This window comes from Petaurus breviceps, unplaced genomic scaffold (assembly GCF_028583685.1).
Source record: "Petaurus breviceps papuanus isolate PSGF00001 unplaced genomic scaffold, PetGlider_PUasm1.0 90779, whole genome shotgun sequence".
Classification (NCBI taxonomy): Eukaryota; Metazoa; Chordata; class Mammalia; order Diprotodontia; family Petauridae; genus Petaurus; species Petaurus breviceps.
In genome coordinates this window covers 5,956,298-5,965,490 of record NW_027187344.1, presented here as the reverse complement: position 1 = coordinate 5,965,490, position 9,193 = coordinate 5,956,298, and the positions used below count along the sequence as shown (strand labels likewise).

The 9,193-nt window shown below is 40.3% G+C and overlaps 1 protein-coding gene across 3 annotated transcripts in view; it reads right to left on the bottom strand.

Moving 5' to 3' along the window:
* SETX (senataxin) overlaps window positions 1-6,816 on the bottom strand; it is a 66,549-nt gene extending 59,733 nt beyond the window's left edge. For 2 of the 3 annotated variants that reach the window (XM_069069298.1, XM_069069300.1), the window contains exon 1: window positions 6,641-6,816. The gene's annotated coding sequence lies outside the window, so the exon portion shown is untranslated. Of the gene's footprint in view, window positions 1-6,175; window positions 6,381-6,640 lie in introns of those variants that run through there. The other variant, XM_069069299.1, reaches the window with a different exon arrangement.
* Window positions 6,817-9,193: the final 2,377 nt, after the last annotated feature.

The window sequence follows — 9,193 nt, the reverse complement described above, 5'->3', positions numbered from 1 at the left end:
GGAGCACTCAAAGTTTGCAGGGTCATAGCCTCTCCCTCAGATTCAGCAACAACACAACACTTAATACCCCAACAGAGCAGCAACAGGATCAGTCCAGACCTTCCTTCCAGAAGTGCAGACTCCAGCCCTGATATTAAGTTCAAAGGAAGGATGAGCAGACCAAAGCAGAATTTTACTTTAAAGAACTGTGGTAGCAGAGATGCTTGAGACGCATTGCCACAAATTCAACTAGGGTTCCTGGAAAAGACGGATAACTGAAAAAAAAAATTTTTTTGTCAATGAAAGGAGAGCTTGAGGAAAAAATGGGAAAAGAAATGAGAATCAAGAATAAAGAATTGGAAAGGTAATAAACAGTTGGCAGAAGAGGTACAAAACTTTGCCCAAGCAACAAACTCCTTGAAAATCAGAATGGACCAAACATAAGCCAATGACCCAATGAGACAAGAAGAAATATTGAAACAAACTCAAAAGACTGAAAAAAAAAAATAGAAGAAAACCTGAGGTTACTTTGTAACAAAAACAACTGATCTGGAGAAAAGATCATTGGACTACTTGAATGTCATGGTCAAAACATAAGCCCAGACATCTTATTTCAAGAAATCTTAGAAGAAAACTGCCCCCAATATCTCAGGAACTAGGCAAAGTGGAAATAGAAAGAATTCACTGGTTATGTCCTGAAGGAAACCCCAAGATGAAAACTGCAAGGAATATTACAGTAAAAATCCAGAGCTTCTGGGGGCGGCTAGGTGGCGCAGTGAACAGAGCACTGGCCCTGGAGTCAGGAGGACCTGAGTTCAAATCCAGGCTCAGACACTTAACACTTACTAGCCGTGTGACCTTGGGCAAGTCACTTAACCCCAACTGCTCTGCCTTTCCCCTTCCAAAATGCCAAAAAAGCAAAAAAAAAAAAAAAAAGTCCAGAGCTTTCAGGTCTAAGAGAAAATACTGCAAGGAGCTAGAAAGAAAGAATTCAAGTATCATAGGAGCCACAGTCAGAATCACACATAACAGTCACCATCAAAAAGGAGCAGCCGGCTTAGAATACAGTACTCCAAAAGGCAAATGACATGGTCTTATAGTAAAAAATAACTTAGCCAGAAAAACTGAGTATAATGCTACAAGGGGGGAAAAAAAAGGAGCTTTAATGAAACAGAGGACTTTTAAGCATTCCTGAAAAGACTGGAGCTGCACAAAAACTTTGAAGTTCAAACACAACCTAAGAGAAACACAGAAAGGTAAACATGAATAAACAATCTTAGGGGATTGTTAAATAAGGATAAACTGCTTACATTCTAATATAGGACATGATACATGCATCCCCACTGAAGCCCAACATCATCGGGATCAGAGAGGGAGTCTAACTAGAAAGAAGGCCTATGGGGGCAGCCAGGTAGCACAGCAAGTAAGAGCACCGGCTCCAGTGTCGGGATGACCTGGAGATCGAATCCCGGGCTCTGACACTCAGCACCACACCCAGAAATAACTGGCCATGTAACCTTGAGCAAGTTACTTAACCCAGATTGCTTAAAAAAAAAAAAAAAAGAAAGAAGGCCTATGAGTCAATGTTATATCTTGATGATCTTAAGAACTAGAAGAATAAAACATTGGGGAAGGGTAAGGGGCTTGAAAATGGAAAGAAAAGTTAAAAATAATCTCCCATAATCAGGATGTGCTAGTAGACATCTATACAAGTAAGGAAGGGATAGAGGAAACAACTGATATTTCAAACTCTTTCTTATCTGAAGTGGTTAAAAGTTTCAAGATTATATACATACATGAAGAACTTGTATTCTTAACAAAAACATCTCACTAAACAGGAAAATAAAGAAAGAAAAAGGGTAATCTGTGGGAGGAGTTACGGAAGGAATTAATCCAAGCAAAACAAACTCTTAAGGATGCACAAAAATACTGATAGCTTTTTTTTTTGAGGGGGCAAAAAATGAGAATCGAAGAAGGTACCCATAAACTGGGGAATGACTAAATGAGTATAATAAATAAATGTCATGGAATACTATTATGCTATAAGAAATGATGAAGGAAGAGTTTCAAAGAAATCTGAGATTTAAATAAATTGATATAGAAGTGAACAAAAACTGAACAATTTATATAGTGACAATATAATGACAATTTTGAAATAATTAGGAACTCTGATCAAAGTAATCACAAACCATGATTTCAGATGATTTAGAATGAAGCATGCCACTCACCTCTTAATTAAAAAGTGAAGGATTTAAGCATGTAGAATGAGACATTTTTTTTTTTTTGCACATGGCCAATGTGGAAATTTGCTTTGCTTAACTATAGGTACATTTATAAAAGGGATTTTTCTTTCATTCTCAATGGAGCAAGACGGTGGGGATGAGAAGGAAAGAAGGTGGATTTTTGATGATTTAAAAAAAGAACTAGAAGAAACAGGCAAATTTAAGCTTGACATCAGGAAAAACTTCCTAGAAACTTCCAGGAAAAACAATTATACAGCTGCCCAAAAGTGGAATGTGCTGCCTCCAAAGGCAGTGAGTTTCCTTCAATCAGAGAGTCTTGTGAGTCCAATGTGAGGAAATCTCCTTTTTTTTTTTGACACATCAAATGTAGGAATTTGTTTTGCTTGACTGACATGTTAATAATGGGTTTGTTTTTCTTTATGATGAGGTGGTGGTGGGAGAGGAAAAATATAGGAAGGAGAGAATGCAGACCTGAAAATAAAATGATTTTTAAAAAAACTTTTTAAAAGATCAAAAAAAATTTTGGACACTCCATAGGCTGCCTATTTTCTTGGGTTGCTGCCAATACTGACTGGCCCTTTGGAGAAGGAATCAGGACTTGTTAAGTGTTTAAGAGGGAGTGACCAGGGGCAGCCAAGTGGCGATGTAAGAGCACGGGCAGACCCAGGACTGGATCCGGCCTCAGATACTCGGCACCCATAGAAAATAACTGGCCATGTAACCTTGAGCAAGTTACTTAACCCCAATTGCTTTAAAAAAAAAAAAAAACATATAGCCTAAAAAAAAGTTTCAAAATTAAGATAAAAAGATTACAATGGTACTTCTAAGCCAGTACCATTTACACTTTCAAATCAGTAATTTTGTTAAGAATTTTACATATAGAGGGGAGGAGTCAAGATGGCGGAGTATTAGCAAGAATTTTACATATATTTTTTATATACAAATATTTTTAGAGAATATAAAAACTGGAGCTTTCTCTTCAACTAAATCTTAAGTGAGTAGGCTGGGGCACTGAAAGGTTAAGTGACTTGCTTAGGGCTGAAAATTCCCTCCCCCCCAAAAAAGTTTGAACTCTAAGGCCAGTTTTCTGGCTAGCTCAGTTATACTGTTTGGTTTAAAAAAAAAAAAAAGACCCTGACCATTATTTCCTGCATACCATATAGCTCTTTAAAAACTGTCTACTGATTGGCAGGATGTTTTCAATTATCAACATTTTTTTTTATGTGCTCAAGACAGGGGTCTTTTTTTTTTTTGTGGGGATACACCTAAGTAATCTCCCAAATACAAAGAATCATAGAATGTCAAGAGATGGAAAGGACTTCCAAAGTGATTTTGCTCAATCGTGAACTTGTTATTAGACTTAAAATGTATTACTTTTGTTACATTCAGTTGTTTGTCATTTCCCTTTACTATACTTAATTCCATGAGGATAGGGATGTTTTATGTAAACTTTGTTATCTCCACCATATTTCTGCACATATTGTATTTAGATAGTGGAATCTACTAAGTCCTAGGGAAAGAAATATGAATTTTAGATGTCAGTGTCCCCATGGTTTCCAGTGTAGAAGGAAAACATATACATAACTATAATGTGCGTGCTAATACATAACTGCATTAGGTAGGTTGAAAATAAAGTGTTATATGAGTTACTGAGGGATATAATGTGGGGGGAGTTCAGGGAAGGACTTTTACAGGTACTGACATATGAACTGGACTCTTATAAGATGGGTAGGAATTTAATAGGTAAAGTGGGAGAGAGTATAGTCCAGGCAAAATGAACACCAAAGATATGAGGTTAGATAAGTATAAGATATATATTGGTAAAAGAGGAGCTGTTAGGTTCAATTTGGCAATGGAAACAGGAGTAATAAAATAATATTTCACATTTGTTTATCACTTTAAGATTTATAAAAAGACAAAACTGCAAATATAGAAGGGGTTCCAGATTGTGGAAGGTCTTGAGTGCCATATTTGGGAATCTGACTTTACTCAGCAAATATAATCAGCCACTAAATATTTTTAAATAGAGGCATGACATGACTATAATGAAGGTATAGCAATGGTATAAAGCACAGACTGGAAGGAGAAAAAGGTGGATAAAGACTCATAAAGAGGTACCGTAATAGGTATATTGGTCAACGAGGACTATACAAAGATGGCTGCAGTAGAAAGAGGGGACAAACTCAAGATGCTAAACTGAATTGAACCATCTGGTTTTACAGACTAGAAAACTAGGGCCCAGAAAGAAGGGAAACTAACTAAAGTCACAGAGCTAGGACAAGAACCCAGGTCTCTTGATATAATGAGTATCAAAGTTCTCGAACTGCAGCTGAACTAGATTAAAATGTTTATCATTTTAATTAAGAAAAAATTAACATAAATAAAATACAACACAGTATAGATGTTAATCTGTGTTTTCTAAGTCAATATGCCTAAGACTAACACCACTGTACTGTGGTACATGCACGTGCGCGCGCGCGCGCGCGCGCACACACACACACACACACACACACACACACACACACACACACACACACACCATCCAGTGTAAAATCAGCTGTAGAAAGCCATCCTGCTCTAGTAGAAAGAATACTGGATTTGGAGTCTGAAAGGCAGGTAAATGCATCTTCTGGAACATTGGACCTGACTTAGAATGTGGAGAACAGCATTCAAATCTTGGCTGCAACACACTCACTAATTACAACTACAGACAAGTCCCTTCGCCTTTTTGAGCCAGTTTCTCAATCTATAAAATGAGGATAATAATCTCTACAATACCAGCCTCAAGATTGCTTCAAGGAAAGTGTTATATATGTCATTACAACTAGAAACAGAATCACAATAGTTAACATTTACAGTACTTTTCTTAAAGTCCCAGTAAAGGCTTGGCATAAGTGGAAAAGGAGAGGAGATGTCATGTTCAGAGTGAGGAAAAACAAATGCACAGCCTGAGTGCTGCTCTGGTTTGTATGAACCTAAAGAAGGCCTTCAGCATATCCTGCAGATCCCTACATGGAGGACTTATGGAATGAGAAGCAAAAGAGCTATGGAGGGAATTCAAATCAACAAATATTTATTAAATACCTACCAAGTACAAGGCACTATGCTAGGAGCTACCGATAGAAAAGACAAAAATTAAATAGTCCCTGCATTCTGGCTGCCTTTGGCGATCTGGTGAAACCATATGTGGATCCCTTCTCAGAAATGTTTTTTCATTTCATAAGTGATGACGATGCTAAATTTCAGTCAGAGGTTAAAGATACAAATTTTCCCATCCAAGTTCACAGACCCCCTGAAATCCACAGACCCCAGGTTAAGAAGCTCTATTCTAGGGACTTCCATTCTACAATTATACCCATGCTAATAAGATTGTGGTTTCACTACTGTATAAAATAACATAAAATATATACACAACACACAGAGGTACAACTAGGCCATTTTGTAAATAACCAATCCCTTCTGCTTAGTGTGGTGTGGGGCTTTAATACAGAAAACCTGGGTTCCAGGATCAGCTTTGATACATACTGTGTGACCTCAGGTAAATCATTTCACCTAAATGAGACTCAAGTTTCCTCATCTGTAAAACCGAAGCAACCTTGTAAGATCGTAAATTGCATAACAGTTTCGGATCTGCCTTTGGCAGAGGAGTTTCCTCAGGAAGAGCTCCCCCACACGGATGAGATCCCCAGTTCCTGACCAAAAAAAAGGTAAAAATGGGAATAATTCTTTCACTCTCTACCTCACAGGATGATTAAGGAAAGCACAAGAGAAACCTTAAAATGCCAGAGAAAAAGGTGCGATTAGATTTGTTTTGATGCCTATCCCCTTCCCCATCCCCCATCCCTCGGCCGCCCCGCCCCCGCCTGAGCCCATCCTCCCTCGCAGGGTCAGCAACCAAAACCCCCCCGCTCCACCCCAGGCCGGCGCAGACATCTAAGCCCTGAAGCCCTCACCAGCCCTCGGGCGGTTACCCGCCAGCTCAAGGGAGGGAAACGCCACAAAGTCCGTCGCAGTGCGGGGCTCCCAGCCCGGAGGAAGGCCGGGCGGGGAAAGGGAGCCCCAGACGCAGCCTCTGGAGAAATTTCCTCAGTCGAGGGAAGGTGAGGGAAGACAGCGCGCGCCCGAGCCCAAGGGGAGGGGAGCAAGTTGGAGGTTGAGAAGAAAGGGGCGTGGTCCGGAGAGCACGCGGCCTGCGCATGCGGACTTTGCTCCTCCCCTCCTCCCCCCAACACTTAGGCCTCTGGAACACCCGTTACCGAGAGAAAGCCCCATCTCCCCATCCTTTTCTCGGCCGCTGCACGCGTGCGCACAGGCTCGTGGCCTTTCGTTTCACTGCCCACCTCCGAGCGGCCCTTGGAGTCACACCACCCACTTCCCCCCATCCCCACCAGCACCTCCAATAGTGCTTTTCTCCTCACCTGACTAAGACTTTACTCACTCACTCACTCGGCTTCACCTCCTTCCACCGCTACCCCGTCGCCATGGGGCTCGAGCCTGGCAGAGGAAGCGGCGGAAGGGTGGGGGAGGGAGGGAAAAGGACAAGACACTAGTTCATCCGGAAGTCTGGCTGCCGGGGGCGCGCGCGCCTCCGGTCCCGCCCCTTCCCCGCCTACCTCACGTAATTGACCCTGTCCTGAGTAAGCCCTGCCCTTAGCTTTTTTTATTTTATTTTTCATTATAGACATAAACATCAATAAACATGAACGTTTCAGCATGCAAAGAATGCCCAGAAAAGAGGATTGTATGTGAACTTGTGGACCACTTGTAGTTTTCTTTTTTTTAAAGGGTCTGTTAAATTTAACATGCTTCAAAGAAAACTGCCCTGCTTGTCTATGGGACAATGAACTCCATTCTGGTGTGTGTACTTTTTAAGTGTTTCAAAGATACCTTTTTTTTTTTTTTTTGCATCACTACCCACCGGTTTTTGGTACAGGGATAGAGTGCTGGGCATGGAATCAGGATGTCCTGAGTTCAAATTTGACCTTTGAAACTTATTAGCTATGTAATTCTGAACAAGTCACTTTGGGGACAGATGCCTCAGTTTTTGCATCTGTAAAATGAGGATAATAATAACATCTACCTCCCAGGGTTATTGTGAGAATCAGATGAAACAGTTGTAAAGTTGTGGGCCCCAAAATTTCCAATCCTCAGTAGAATATCAATGAAGGAGAGCTTGGAGCAGTCATCAATTTATTAGGGAGACAGTGGTCCCTAAGCAATTGGATGGAAGACCTTTCTTCCCCGTGGCAATGCTCAAGGGCTGAGGAATTTTAAAACCTTGGGGAGACCCTGGGAGGTTTCTTAAGAAGTATGGGAATTCTCATGGTTGGCTAGTCACCAGAAGTGATGGGAAGGTCCTATGATAGGGTAAGGGCAATGTCCATCAACCAGCACTTTTGTCAGTAAGCCTTTCACAGATCATTAGTTACAAGCATCTCAGCAGAAGCTTTCCATAGCCTTTAAACACCAGAGTTTTATCAGTGGTATCCTAGGGGATCAAGGAACATGTGGTTTTGCAGCAAAGGTCACAGGAGAAAGAGCAGAAGTAATTCATATGGGTGTAAATTGGTGAGGCAGGCAACCTTATTTCAAGGATAAAATACTTAAGAGTTGTGGGGGTGGGGCACAAATAAAATTCTTATAACATGCCCTACTAATAAAGTATGAATTTAGCTATTAAATCAAACATGATCATCAATACATGGCAGATTAATTAATCATAACACTAACATTATTAACACAACTAATTTAAACTTAATTCTATCCTACTTAACTCACTAACATAATCAGTGTCATTAAGTCACAAAGAACTAAGTAAATACTGATTCAATTGAGACGGGGTATCAGAAATATCTGCACATTTATGTTAGGTATTATCATCATCCTCATTGAAACCTCCCCCCGAAAATAAGTATAATCAAGTCAAGCTATCAATCAATATGCATTTATCATATATATTTTGTTGTAGGTTTACTAGGTATTGTAGGCTATTGCTATGTGTCCGGCACTTTGGTTATCGGTAAGGATACAAAGAAAGGCAGAAGAGTGTCAAGCTCACAGTCTAATGGGAGAGACAATAACCACAACTATGTACATCGAAAACAGACAGAATAAGGTCAGCTATGTCTGACAATGTCTCTTATCCATCACCTCTGCCAAGAGGAGGGAGGAAGACATTTCATTATCAGTTTTCTGAAGTCATGAGAGGTCACTACAAAAATCAGCATTCTGAACATCATTGTGGGCATTATTCTGTTCTGCTTACCTCACTTGACCTAAGATCACATGGGTCTTGCCAGTTTTCAAGGGTTCTGTGTAATTTCTAATACCCAATGACATTTATATACCATAATGTGTTCAGTCATTACCAAGTTGATGGGCACCCACTTTACTTCCAGTTCTTTGTTACAACAAAAATGTTGCTAAGAAAGGCTTTATACATATGGACCCTTTCATTCTGTCATTGACCTCTTTGGGGTCCTATTTTTCCTACTAGTATATTTGTCTTTTGGAGAAGGAAATGGCAAACCACTCTAGTATCTTTGCCAAGAAAACCCCAAATGGGGTCGAATAGAGTCAGACAGGATTGAAACAACTAAACAACAACAAATATTTGTCTTTAGGGGCTGATAGGTGGCACAGTGAATAGAGCACTGGCCCTGGAGTCAGGAGAACCTGAGTTCAACTATGGCCTCAGACACTTGCCACACTATCTGTGTGACATGGGGCAAGTCATTTAACCCCAATTGCCTTGCCTTCCCCCCTTCCAGGAAAAAAAAAAAAAACAACCAAATATCTTTAAAGAAGAGGAGGAAGAAGGAGAAATACATGGGAAGAAATAAAAGAAGAAAGGAATGAGGGAGGGCCAGGCAAGTGGGAGTCACTGTTGACATTTCATAAGGGTTGGGAGAAGGAAGAAGCTGGGTGAGAGAAATGATTATTAAATAACCAATTATTGGGAAGATTCAGAG